Here is a 14,758-nt window from a genome sequence, read left to right as displayed (position 1 = left end):
GTGGGTATTGGACGTTTAAGGTCATAGACGGCACAGGTTACTTTGTTAGTTTAATGTTCAGTTATAGATTTTCTTTTGTTTCACTGCAGAATCAGTTACAATTTTGAAAACTTGTAATCCTTTTAGGACACGCAGTGCTGACTTTGGCAGAACGGCATGTGAAGCGAGGCAGCTCCACAGGACTGGAACCTTTGCCCAGGCGTTCGCTGTCATTGTTGCGTCGCTGACGCGCAGGCGCAGTGGAGAGTAAACAGGCGGGGACGGGAGCGGCGGCACTGCGGCTGGTCCCCGATAACGGTCTGCAGATGCCGGTGATCGGAGCAGCGCCAGCCCGGGGCGCAGGCATGTGAGCGCCGCCGTCCCTCCGCGGCCCCCGCTCGCAGGCCAGTCCCGACCCGACTCGGTGACGTTTCGTCTGCCGAGCCTGGTAAGTGAACGAGCGTGAGAGGCGGACGAGGAAGCGAGACCTGGAAGGGTGGGAGGTGGCTGACCACGGAGCAACAGGAGACGGGGAGGGAAGGAACGCTGCAAGGTTGCGGGGGTGGAGTGAGGGAGCCTCCTTGCAGCGATCCCTCCCCGAAGACATGCCGCTTCTTGCTCAGGAAGGGGGGGGGAGCGCTGCCAGAAGTCGGGGGTGAAGAAAGAGAGGGGAAAAATATGGGAGCATGAGGTGATTTGGGAGGAAGGAGAAAGGGGTGTGTGTGGGGGGATGTAGGGGTTCTGGGGAAGGAGGCTGGGATGTAACGTGGTGAGATGGTGGTGTGAAAAGGGAACAGGGTAAAGAGGTGCTTGAGAGAGAAGGTGGAGTCTGCAAGATGGGGTGAGGAAAAGGGAGGTGTACATGATGTATTCATGATGGAGATGGGGGTGGAACAAGTTTCTTCAAGAGATCGGGGTTTGAACAAGCAAGAGGAGATTGGTATATGAGAAGAGAGTTGGGGGGGGATGAAGAATGTGTTTGTTGGGAGGGATGGTCTGCAGTGAGGTGTTGGGATACATAGCTATGTGAAGGGGCTGGGTGGTGATGTGGGGTGTGAAGGGTTAAGATGAGAGGGAAATGAGGAAAGTTCTGTGGGTGAGAAGAATGCAGGGGAAAGGACAAACATGAATGGGAAGGAATGAAGTCATGAACTGGAGTGGATCAAGGATTGTGACATGACAAAGTATAACAGAAAAGGTGATGGAATGGGGGGTAGGTGGAAAAAAAATTGGTGTCAGCACCTTGAAACTTAAACATCACATAAATGAAACAAGAGATCCAATTTCAGAACACTCAAAAGAGGAAGACCTCTTAATTGTAGCAACATCAATAATTAATAATTATACACCATGACTATTCTTGTGCTATTGCTTCATATAAGGATTGCTCTCTTGTTTTTCTGTGTTGTATTTTTCATTTAAAGCATTCTCTCATCATGCCTTTCCACACAATACCACTAAATTGAGAAGTGACATTTTGAGTGAAAAGTCTCGGTTCATGTTTGAAAAGATGCATTCAGTGTGCTGCCAGAGTCTGACATGAACTCAACTAAACATTATATAAAAAAAATCTGCAGATGCTGGAAATCTGAAATATAAAAAAAACAGAAAATGCTGGAAACACTCAGCTAGTTCAGCAGCATCTGTGGGAAGAGAAACAGTGTTTCAGGCTTAAGACATTTTGTCAGAACTGGGAAAGAAGCCTCTGCAGATTTTTGTTTATTTCCATTTGTATTCAATTGCTTTTCAGAATCAGAGTATTCTGATGCATTTCTCTCCATTTCCTCAAAAGGGCGACGTCACTTTGCAGAATATAATCACAATAATGTGATTTTGGATTTTGCTTCAGTGTTTGCCCATTCATCAGAAAGATAATCCCAATCCATTAAATTTAGTGTGCTAATTTTTTTTTGGCAATTGACAAAACTCTGTTACACGCTGAGGAATACTGGAGTGAAATGACAAGGCCCACCCAGCAACTGTTCAGTGTTGGGTTTATAGATCCAGGCTGTCTGCTGTTGAGGAAAAAAAATCCTTGTCCTCAACTGAACACTGCAAATTATCTGTACCTGATATGACAAAACATTTGTGTTATCTTCAAATGTGTGTTTATAAAAGGAAATTAAATGTTATATGCAATGACAGCAGTTAATAGAAAAATATTATAAGATATGATAGATACAGATAGACCTGGAATATATGTCAACTGGTTAAGAAGTGATCTATGATACCTGCCGTTATTGAAGGAGTCAAAGATCTATAACATGAGATACATTTATAGTTTGCAATTGGGTCAGAAGGGAGAGCAGATTACAGGATGTGATAGTGCTGCAGAGGAAATTTACAAGGATGTTGTCAGGTCAAGCGGATTTATGTGACTAAATGTTCTGTCTTTTTTTTCTTTGGAGTAATGGAGGCTGTAAGATGATTTAATGGAGATATTTACAGTTAACAGGCCTAGGCAGGATCAATAGAAAACGTTTGTCTTTGCAAGAACATTAATACTAGGGTCATGATAAAAGTAGTTGGAAAGATTAGAAAATTGAGGAATTTTTTTTTACCCTGAGCACAGAGCAGCTAGGACTCTTCATGTGAAAGAATCATGAAGGTAAATGCCCTGTGCATTTAAAAAGGATGTGACTAAGCAATCAATGTGCCGTTATAGACTGAAAGATGGGAAGTTAGAGGACTGGGCTATTATGAACATGATGGTGCTCTATGGCTGACTCCTATGCTATAAAAATAATGTGGACTTGTAAAAAAGGCATTGTAGTATCTGTGGGTCATTGTAATTAAATTGAGAGATTCATTGTGTAGATCCAGTGTGGTTTCTTGGAGTAAATAATAGTTCTCCTTTTCCACCCTGAATGATGAAGCAGGGAGTGGACTGCTTTAGATCTGGTGTTGTACAGTGAGATCAGATTGATCAATGTCTGAAATTTAAAATGACCTCTCTCACTGGAGATCTAATTTTGATTATCTCCCAATATCCTCTGGATTCTGGGGACGTCCTGGAGGATAGGGGAACAATGTTGCAACAATTTAATAAGGGGTTTGGAGGGCATGTAGAGTCAGAAAGAAGGGAACATTAGGCCAGTTTGTCCAACCTTTAGGAAAATGCTGCAATCCGTATTTATGGAGAAATAAGATGTTTGGAAAATCATAAGAGTAATCTGGCAGAATAAGTTGTAATGGCTGTCACATTTGATGAATTTTTTAGAGCTTTTTGAGGAGTTCAAGTTTATTGTCATCTGACTATACATATATACAAGTAAATGAAACAATGTTCCTCCGGATCCATAAGACATATATCAGACACAGTTCATAAAGCAAAATATTATCACAAATAAGTTAATAAAATATAAATCAAAGTGCAGGTGGTGCACAGCACAGGTAAGCAGTAAACAGTACAATAAATAGTACAATAAACGACTGCATTGGCACTGCTTCCTGCACGCATGCAGAACTCGTTGACTTTATTAACTTTGCCTCCAACTTTCACCCTGTCCTCAAGTTTACCTGGTCCATTTCCGACACTTCCCTCCCCTTTCTAGATCTTTCTGTCTCTGTCTCTGGAGACAGCTTATCCACTGATGTCTACTATAAGCCTACTGACTCTCACAGCTATCTGGACTATTCCTCTTCTCACCCTGTCTCTTGCAAAAACGCCATCCCCTTCTCGCAATTCCTCCGTCTCCGCCGCATCTGCTCTCAGGATGAGGCTTTTCATTCTAGGACGAGGGAGATGTCTTCATTTTTTAAAGGAAGGGGCTTCCCTTCCTCCACCATCAACTCTGCTCTTAAACGCATCTCCCCCATTTCACGTACATCTGCTCTCACTCCATCCTCCCGCCACCCCACTAGGAATAGGGTTCCCCTGGTCCTCACCTACCACCCCACCAGCCTCCGGATCCAACATATTATTCTCTGTAACTTCTGCCACCTCCAACGGGATCCCACCACTAAGCACATCTTTCCCTCCCCCCCCCCCCTGCATTCCGCAGGGATCGCTCCCTACACAACTCCCTTGTCCATTCGTCCCCCCCATCCCTCCCCACTGATCTCCCTCCTGGCACTTATCCATGTAATCAGAACAAGTGCTACACATGCCCTTACACTTCCTCCCTTACCACCATTCAGGGCCCCAAACAGTCCTTCCAGGTGAGGCAACACTTCACCTGTGAGACTGGGGTGATATACTGCGTCCGGTGCTCCCGATGTGGCCTTTTATATATTGGCGAGACCTGACGCAGACTGGGAGACTGCTTTGCTGAACATCTATGCTCTGTCCGCCAGAGAAAGCAGGATCTCCCAGTGGCCACACATTTTAATTCCACATCCCATTCCCATTCTGACATGTCTATCCACGGCCTCCTCTACTGTAAAGATGAAGCCACACTCAGGTTGGAGGAACAACACCTTATATTCCGTCTGGGTAGCCTCCAACCTGATGGCATGAACATCGACTTCTCTAACTTCCGCTAGGCCCCTCCTCCCCCTCGTACCCCATCTGTTACTTATTTTTATGTACACATTCTTTCTCTCACTCTCCTTTTTCTCCCTCTGTCCCTCTGAATATACCTCTTGCCCATCCTCTGGGTCCCCCCCCTTGTCTTTCTTCCCGGACCTCCTGTCCCATGATCCTCTCGTATCCCCTTTTGCCAATCACCTGTCCAGCTCTTGGCTCCATCCCTCCCCCTCCTGTCTTCTCCTATCATTTTGGATCTCCCCCTCCCCCTCCAACTTTCAAATCCCTTACTCACTCTTCTTTCAGTTAGTCCTGACGAAGGGTCTCGGTCTGAAACGTCGACTGTACCTCTTCCTACAGATGCTGCCTGGCCTGCTGCGTTCACCAGCAACTTTGATGTGTGTTGCAATAAATAGTAAGCAGCTCTCTGTCCTAGTGACAAGACCTCAATGGTGGCATGGTATTCACTAGTCTCACTGTCTGAGGGAAGAAGCTGTAACCCAGTCTGGCAGCCCATCCTGATGCTCCCGTACCTCCTTCTTGAAGGTAGCAGGTCAAAGAGATTGTGGGATGTGTGGTAGGGATCCTCAACAATGCCATGGACTCTTCGTATACAACACTCCCAGTAAATGTCACAAAGAGAGGGGAGGGTGACCCCCAGTGATCCTCTCGGTAGTGTTTGCTAACCTTTTATCAATTGCTTTTATGGTTTTTACCAAATTGGCTGGAAAAGGGGAACTATTAGATTTTTGGATTTGGATCCAAACTATTTGGATTTCCAAAGGAATTCTATAAGATTCATTATTACAAGTTCCTGTGAAAAATAAGAGTGCTTAGGTTGTGTTGTATGGCCAATTAGCAGCAAACAAAATTAGGACATGTAGGTCATTTTAAACATTGCCAATCAGTACTTAGGGTGATACAGACACTACAGTGGAATAAAGGGAATTACAGAGGCATGAGAGATGAGCTGGCCAAAGTTGATTGGAAAGTGACACTTGCATGGATGATGGTGGAGCTGCAGTTTCTGGGAGCAACTCAGAAGGCATGGGGTAGATCCATCCCAAAGAAGTAGCAGTATTCCAAAGGCAGGATGATGCAACCGTGGCTGACAAGCCAAGAGTAAGTCAAAGCCAACAAAAAGCAAAAGAGAGGGCATATAATAGAGCAAAGGTTGGTGGAAAGTTAGAGGATTAGGGGAAACTTTTAAAAACCAACAAAAGGCAACTAAAAATGCCATGGGGGGAGGGAGATGAAATATTAAGGTAAGCTAGCCAATAATATCAAAGTGGATACTATTAAGTTTTGTTTTTCAGATTTATAAAAGGGTAAAAGTGAAGCAAGAGTAAATAATGGATCGCTGGGAACTGATGCTGGAGAGTTAGTAGTGGGGATAAAGAATTAGATGAACTGGAAAAGTATTTTGCTTCAATCTTCACTGTGAAGGCACTAGCAGTATACCAGGAGTTCAAGAATGTCAGGGGGCAGAAGTGAGTGCAGTTGCTATTACTAGGGAGAAGGTACTTGGGAACTGAAAGTTCTGAAGACAGATAAGTCACCTGGACCAGATGGACTATGTCCCAGCTTCTGTAAGAGGTAGCTGAAAAGATTGTGGAGACATTAGTAATCCTTCAAGAACCAACAGATTCTGGCATGGTTCTGGAGCACTGGAAAATTGCAAATATCACTCCGCTGTTTAAAAAGGAGTCAGAAGAGAGGAAATTATAGGCCAATTAGCCTGACCCCAGTGGTTGGGAAGATGTTGGAGTTGATTGTTAGGGATGTAGTTTTGGGATACTTGGAGGCACATGATAAAAATAGGCCAAAGTCAGCATTATTTCCTTAAGGGAAATGCTTGGCTGAAAATATTGGAATTCTTTGAGCCAACAGCAGGAAGAATCGGTGGATGTTGTGTACTTGGATTTCCAGAAGGCCTTTGACAAGGTGCTGCATGTGAGCTGCTCAACAAGATAAGAGCTCAGTGTATTTTAGGAAAGATACAAGCATGGATAAAGCATTGGCCAATTGGCAGGAGACAGAGTGGGAATAAAGGGAGCCTTACAAGCAAGAGGAAATCTGCCAATCCTGGAAATCCAGGAACCACACACAAAATGCTGGAAGAACTCAGCAGGCCAGGCAGCATCTAAAGTACAGTTGATGTTTGGGCCGAGGCCCTTTGGCAGGACAAAAGGGAGCCTTTTCTGATTGGCTCCCACAACTAGTAGTATTCTGCAGGGGTTGGTGTTGTGTCTGCTTCTTTTAAAATTGTTTGTCAGTGATTTGGATGATGGAATTGATGGCTTTGTGGCCAGGTTTGTGTATGATACGAAGGTAGATGGAAGGGCAGGTAGTGTTGAGGAAGCAGGGAGGCTGCAGAAGGACTTAAACAGACTAGGAGAATAGGCAAAGAAGTGGCAGATGGAATACAGTGCCAGGAAATGTATGGTCATGCACTTTGGTAGAAAGAATAAAAGCATAGACTATTTACTAAACAGGGAGAAAATTCGGCATCGGAGGTGCAATGAAACTTGGGAGTTCTCATGCCAGATTCCTGAAAGGTTAATTTGCACGTTGAGTCAGTGGTGAGAAAGGCAAATGCAATGTGAGCATTCATTTTGAGAGCCTGTGATATAAAAGCAAGGATGTAATGCTAAGGCTTTATAAGGCATTGGAGGTCTCACTTGGAGTATGGTGAGCAGGCATGGGAGATTTCAACATGCAGGTCGATTGGGAAAATCAGGTTGGAATTGGATCTCAAGAGTGAGTTTGTTGAATGCCTACAAGATGTTTTTTTAGAGCAGTTTGTAGTTGAGCCTACTAGGGATTCATCTGTACTGGATTAGATCTTATGTAATGAAACGGAGGTGATTCGGGAGCTGAAGCTAAAAGAACCCTTGGGAGGCAGTGATCACAATATGATAGAGTTCAGCTTGAAATTTGATGGGGAGAAAGTAGCAGTATTTCAGCAGAGTAAAGGAAATTATAGTGGTATAAGGGAGGAGTTGGCCAAAGTTAATTGTAAGGAGATGCTGCCAGGGATGAAATCAGAGCAGCAGTGGCGTGAGATTCTGGAAACAATGAGGAGTAAAAAAAGTGAGGTAGTGTTCACGGGTTCAATGTCCATTTAGGAATCGGATGGCAGAGGGGAAGAAGCTGTTCCTGAATTGCTGAATGTGTTTCTTCAGGCTTCTGTACCTTCTTCCTGATAGTAACAATGAGAAAAGGGCACGTTCTGGGTGCTGGGGGTGCTTAATAATGGACACTGCCTTTCTGAGACACCACTGCTTGAAGTCCTGGGTACTTAGTAGGCGAGTACCCAAGAAAGAGCCGACTATATTTACGACCCTCTGCAGCTTCTTTCGGTCCTGTGTAGTAGCCCCCCACCTCCCCCATACTAGACAATGGTACAGCCTGTCAGAATGCTCCCGATGGTAAATCTATAGAAGTTTTTGAGTGTATTTGTTAACATAACAAATCTCTTCAAACTCCTAATGAAGTACAGTCGCCATCCTTATCCACAGGAGATTGGTTCCGGGACCCCCCGCAGATACCAAAAAAACGCGGATGCTCAAGTCCATTATATAAAATGGCGTTGCATTTGCATATAACCTACGCACATCCTCCCGTATACTTTAAATCATCGCTAGATTACCTATAATACCTAATACTATGTAAATGCTATGTAAATAGTTATTATACTGTATTGTCTAGGGAATAATGACAAGAAAAAAAAATGCTCAAATGAGTGCTGGAGAGAGAACTTCCAGGTTTTCCCGAGCCGCGGTTGGTTGAATTTGCGCATGCGGAACCCGCGGATAAGGAGGGCCGACTGTATAGTCGCTGTCTTGCCTTCTTTATAGATGCATCGATATATTGAGACCAGGTTAGGGTCTCAGAGATCTTGACACCCAGGAACTGCTCTCTCCCTCCCCTTCTGATCTCTCAGAGGATTGGTATGTGTTCCCTCGTCTTACCCTTCCTGAAGTCCACAATCAGCTCTTTTGTCTTATTAACGTTGAGTGCAAGGTTGTTGTTGCTGCTACACCACTAGTTGGCATATGTCACACCTGTACACCCTCTCGTCTCCATCTGAGATTCTACCAACAATGGTTGTATCATCAGCAAATTTATAGTGGTATTTGAGCTATGCCTAGCCACACAGTCATGGGTATAGAGAGAGTAGAGCAGTGGGCTAAGCACACACCCCTGAGGTGCATCAGTGTTGATCGTTAGCAAGAAGGAGATATTATCACCAATCTGCATAGATTATGGTCTTCCGGTTATGAAATCGAGGATCCAATTGTAGAGGGAGGTACGGAAGCCCAGGTTCTGTAACTTCTCAATCAGAATTGTGGGAATGATGGTGTTAAATGCTGAGCTATAGTTCATGAGCAGCATACTGACATAAACACGAGGAAATCCGCAGATGCTGAAATTTCAAGCAACACACATAAAAGTTGCTGGTGAATGCAGCAGGCCAGGCAGCATCTCTAGGAAGAGGTACAGTCGACGTTTTGGGCCGAGACCCTTCATCAGGACTAACTGAAAGAAGAGCTAGTAAAAGATTTGAAAGTGGGAGGGGGAGGTCCAAAATGATAGGAGAAGACAGGAGGGGGAGGGCAGGAGCCAAGAGCTGGACAGTTGATTGGCAAAAGGGATATGAGGGGGTCATGGGACGGGAGGCTTAGGAAGAATGAAAGGGGGAGGGGTGAATCCCAGAGGATAGGCAAGGGGTATAGTGAGAGGGACAGAGGGAGAAAAAGGAGAGAGAGAAAAAGAATGTGTGTGTGTATATATATATATATATATATATATATATATACACGCACACATACATACATATATACACGCACACATACATATATACATAATGGATGGGGTACGAGGGGAAGGAGGGGCATTAACGGAAGTTAGAGAAGTCAATGTTCATGCCATCAGGTTGGAGGCTACCCAGACAGAATATAAGGTGTTGTTCCTCCAACCCGAGTGTGGCTTCATCTTTACAGTAGAGGAGGCCGTGGATAGACATATCAGAATGGGAATGGGACGTGGAATTAAAATGTGTGGCCACTGGGAGATCCTGCTTTCTCTTGCGGACAGAACATAGGTGTTCAGTGAAACAGTCTCCCAGTCTGCACCGGGTCTCGCCAATATATAGAAGGCCACATCGGGAGCACCGGATGCAGTATATCACCCCAGCTGCCTCACAGGTGAAGTGTCGCCTCACCTGGAAGGACTGTCTGGGGCCCTGAATGGTAGTGAGGGAGGAAGTGTAAGGGCATGTGTAGCACTTGTCCTGCTTACAAGGATAAGTGCCAGGAGGGAAATCGATGAGGAGGGATTGGGGGGGACGAATGGACAAGGGAGTTGTGTAGGGAGCGATCCCTGGGGAAAGCGGGTGGGGGGGGGAAGATGTGCTTAGTGGTGGGATCCCGTTGGAGGTGGCGGAAGTTACGGAGAATTATATGTTGGACCCAGAGGCTGGTGGGGTGGTAGGTGAGGACCAGGGGAACTCTATTACTAGTGGGGTGGCGAGAGGATTGGGTGACAGCCGACGTGCGTGAAATGGGAGAGATGACGTACTGACATAGGTGTTTGTATTGTCCAGGTGGTCTAAGACCATGTGAAGAGCCATTGAGATTGCGTCTGCCATTGACCTGTTGTGGCGATAGGCAAATTGCAGTGGATCCAGGTCCTTGCTGAGGCAGGAGTTCAGTCTAGTCATGACCAACATCTCAAAGCATTTTATCACTGCAGATGTGAGTGCTACTGGGTGATAGTCATTAAGGCAGCTCACTTTATTCTTCTTGAACACTGGTATTGTTGCCTTTTTGAAGCAAATGGGAACTTCTGTTCGTAGCAGAGACAGGTTGAAAATGTCCTTGAATGCTTCCGCCAGTTACTATTACAGTTACTATTACAAGGGAGAAGATGCACAAGAAGCTGAAAGACCCAAAGGTACATAAGTCACCCGGGCCAGATGAACTTCACCCTAGGGTTCTGAAAGAGGTAGTGGTACAGATTGTGGAGGCATTAATAATGATCTTTCAAAATCATTGGACTCTGGCATGGTGCCAGAGGATTAGAAAATTGCAATTGTCACTTCACTCTTTAAGAAAGGAGGAAGGCAGCAGAAAGGAAACTATAGGCCAGTTAGCCTGACCTCAGTAGTTGCGAAGATGTTGGAGGCAATTGTTAATGATGAGGTTATGGAGTAGTTGGTGACACAGGACAAGATAGGACAAAGTCAGCAATGTTTCTTTAAGGGGAAAACTTGTCTGGCGAACCTGTTGGGATTCTTTGAGGAGATTACATGTAGGGTAGATAACCAGGATGCAGTGGCTATTGTATATTTGGACTTTCAGGAGGCCTTTGATAAGGTGCCACATAGGAGGCGGCTTACCAAGTTAGGAGCCCATGTTATTACAGGAAAGTTACTGGCACGGTTAGAGCATTGGCTGATTGGTAGGAGGCACAAAGGATCCTTTTCTGGTTGGCTGTCAGTGACTAGTGGTGTTCTGCAGGGGTCACTGTTGGGACCACATCTTTTTATGCTGTATATCAATGATTTAGATGGCTTTGTTGCCAAGTTTGCAGATGATATGAAGATTGGTTGATGGGCTGGTAGTGTTGAGGAAACAGGTAGGCTGCAGAAGGTCTAGGTCAAATAAGGAGAGTGAGCAAGAGAGTGGTAAATTTTGGAAAATACATGGTCATGCACTTTGGTAGTAGAAATAAATGTGTACATTAATCTTCTAAATGGGGAGAAAATCCAGAAATCTGAGATGCAAACGGACTTGCAAGTCCTTGCACAGAACACCCTGAATGTTAACTTGCAGGTTGAGTCAGTGGTGAGGAAGGCAAATGCAACGTTAGCATTAATTTCAAGAGGTCTTGAATACAAGAGCAGGGATATGATGTTGAGGTTTTATAAGGCACTGGTGAAGCCTCACCTTGAGTATTGTGAACCATTTTGGGCTCTTCATTGAAGAAAAGATGTGCTGGCATTGGAGAGGGTTCAGAGGAAGTTCACAAGGATGATTCCAAGAATGAAAGTCTTATCATACAAGGAACTTTTGATGTCTCTGGGCTTGTATTCATTGGAATTTAGAAGGATGAGGGGAGATCTCATTGAAACCTTTCGAATGTTGAAAGGCTTAGACAGAGTAGAGGTGGAAAGGATGTTTCCCATGGTGGGGGAGTCTAGGACAAGAGAAGAAGCCTTGGGATAGAGCGGCGTCCATTTTAAACAGGTGTGGAAGAATTTCTTTTGCCAGAGGGTGGTGAATTTGTGGAATTTATTACTACAGGCAGTGATGGAAGCCAGGTCATTGGGTGTGTTTAAGGCAGAGCTTGATAGGTTCTTGATTGGATATGGCATCAAAGGTTATGAGGAGAAGGCCAGGGAGTGGGGCTGAGTAGGGGAAAAAAGGATCAGCCATTTTCGAATAGTGAAGAAGACTTGATGGGCCAAATGGCCTAATTCTGCTCCTATGTCTTATGGTCTTTAATGAGGTATATTGTGAGGCCAAGAGTCCATTTTATCATACAAGAAATCCATTCAAGTGTCTGCTAACAGTGGCTAGATCTCCCCTCCCCCCCACATTCCAAATCTTATAGTCAATTTTTTTCTCTCTAGTCCTTCCAAAAGATTTTGGTCCGAAATGTTGACTGCACTTTTTTCCATAGATGCTGCCTAGCCTGCTGAGTTCCTCCAACATTTTGTGTGTGTTGCTTGGATTTTCAGTATCTGCAGACTTTCACTCGTTTGTGTGGATAGATGTTGTTCTTAAGTCTGGTGGTATCTGCTTTCAGGCTTTTGTATCTTCTGCTCAGTGGGAGAGGGAAGAGAGGAGTGAGAATGCCTAGTATGGGTGAGTCTTTGATTATGCAGGCTGCCATACCAAACTCTTATGCATCCAGACAGAACAAAACACTCAAAATGAATGAACAGTCAATGTTCCGACTGATGAAGTGTCGCACCCCAAATATCGTCTGTTTATCCATTTCCATAGATGCTGCCTGACCTGCTGTGTTCCTCCAGCATTTAGTTTGTTTTGCCTTGGATTTCCAGCATCTGCATAAATCCTCATGTTTGTGATACATCCAGACAGAATGCTTTCTGTGGTGCATCAATAAAAATCAGCAAGAGTGGATGTGGGCATGCCAAATTTTTTTTAGCCTCATGAGGAAATAGAGTCATTGGTGAGCTTTCTTGGCTATGACATCAACATGGATGGGCCAGAATGGGCTATTAATGATGTTCACACTTAGGAACTTGAAGCTCTCAACTTCAGTGCTATTGGTACAGACGGAAACATGAGCAGCACACTTAATTTCTGAAGTCAATGACCTGCTCTTTTGTTGACATTGAGGGAAATGTTGTCATGACGCTATGTCATTAAGCTCACTATCTCCTTCCTGTACTCCCGACTCATCGCTATTTGAGATGTGGCCCACAATAGTGGTATTATTTGCAGACTTGTAGATGGAAACAAAGCAGATTTGGCCATGCAGAACCAACACTACAGGGAGTGGAGAGTTGACGACGCAACCTTGTGGAGCACCGGTGTTTAGAGTCATCATGGTGGAGGTGGTGTTGCCACCTATATTTACTGATCGCACTCTGTTGGTCAGAAAGTCAAGCATCTATTGCAGAGGGAGGCATTACTTCCCAGGGTCTGGAGTTTAGTGCTGAGTTTGCTTGGAATAGTTTTGAAGGCAAAATTGTAGTCAATATGCAATAATCTGACGTAGGTGCCTTTTCTGTCCTGATGATCCAAAGATGAGTGTAGGGTCAGGGAGATGGTGTCTGCCGTAGGCTTGTTTTGATGATGTGGACAAGAGTGGCAAATAGGGTATGATATTGCAAAATATGAGATGGTGCACCTCAAAATGAAGAGTAAAAAAAGCAAATTATTATTTTTAAATCGAGTGTAAAAAAAATAGTATATTTTAAGACACGAAACTCCGAAAGGAAAAGATGAGGCTCATGGTCTCCTGAAACAGCAGTAGACCTGAGAATTGGGAGTATTTCTGAACTCAGCAGAGGAGCACCAAGACACTAATGAAGAAGAGCAAAGTGGAATATTAGTGTACACTGGTGAGAAATTTTAAAAAAAAGACTGGTAAGAATGTAAAAAAAAATTGATTAATGCAAGCAATTCTGGGTCCATTTTATAAAGTGACATAGAAATTAAACAATTACTTTACATCTATTTTCACGGAAGAATTCCCAGACACATTTACAGAATCAAAGGTTTAATGAGGATAAGAAACTTGGTGGTGATCAAAAAATAGTACTAGAGAAGTTCCTGAGCTTGAAAGCTGATACATCATGAGGACCTGATGGTCTACAACTTTGGGGGTAGTGGATGCATCTTCCTGTATGCTGTAGATTCTGGATTTGTTCATTTGGAATGGAATGTTGTAAATGTATCCGCACTATTTAAGAAAGTGGGGATGCATTTGTCAACAAATACACTCAGAAACTTCTATAGATGTACTGTGGAGAGCATTCTGACAGGCTGCATCACTGTCTGGTATGTGTGGGAGGGGGGTGCTACTGCACAGGACCGAAAGATACTGCAGAGGGTTGTAAATCTAGTTAGCTCCCTTTTGGGTACTAGCCTGCAAAGTACCCATGACATCTTCAAGGAGCAGTGTCTCAAAAAGGCAGCGTTGATTATTAAGGACCTCCAGCATCCAAGGCGTGCACTTTTCTCAACTGTTACCATCAGGTAGGAGGTACAGAAGCCTGAAGGCTCACACTCAGCGATTCAGGAACAGCTTCTTCCCTTCTGCAATCTGATTCCTAAATGGACATTGAACCCTTGGACACTACTTCACTTTTTTAATATATACTGTAATTGATTTACTTATTTTTTTTCTCTTCTATATTAAGTATTGCATTGAATTGCTGCTGCTAAGTTAACAAATTTCACGACATATGTTGGTGATAATAAACCTGATTCTGAATCTGAAAGTAGGAAGGTAGAAAACAGGAACACCTGACCTGTTAACCTAATGATAGCAGTAGGGGTAATGATGGAGCCATAGTGAAGAATGTAAAAGTAGATCACCTTGAAAAAATAATAGGATGGAGCAGTGTCAGTTTATACTGTTAAGTGTAAATCTAGTTTGACTAACCTGTTGGAGTTTTTTGAGAATCTTTACTGGCAGGGTAAGTGGGAGCAGTAGAACTAATTTCCATCAGGCTGCTGAGGTCTGTGAAGGAAGTTTGCTAAAAAGGTTACAGTACTGGCATCACGGATTACATACTGATATGGACTGAGAAGTTATTTTTGGACA

The 14,758-nt window shown here is 44.0% G+C and overlaps 1 protein-coding gene across 3 annotated transcripts in view; it reads left to right on the top strand.

Annotated features, from left to right (window-relative positions):
* The first annotated feature begins 215 nt into the window (after positions 1 to 215).
* Positions 216 to 14,758, top strand: part of LOC140194113 (nuclear receptor coactivator 7-like) — a 121,582-nt gene continuing 107,039 nt past the window's right edge. For 2 of the 3 annotated variants that reach the window (XM_072251565.1, XM_072251566.1), the window contains exon 1: positions 218 to 427. The gene's annotated coding sequence lies outside the window, so the exon portion shown is untranslated. Of the gene's footprint in view, positions 428 to 14,758 lie in introns of all 3 variants that reach the window. The other variant, XM_072251567.1, reaches the window with a different exon arrangement.

Source organism: Mobula birostris, chromosome 2, assembly GCF_030028105.1.
Source record: "Mobula birostris isolate sMobBir1 chromosome 2, sMobBir1.hap1, whole genome shotgun sequence".
Classification (NCBI taxonomy): Eukaryota; Metazoa; Chordata; class Chondrichthyes; order Myliobatiformes; family Myliobatidae; genus Mobula; species Mobula birostris.
This window is presented reverse-complemented; position numbering and strand designations above follow the sequence as displayed.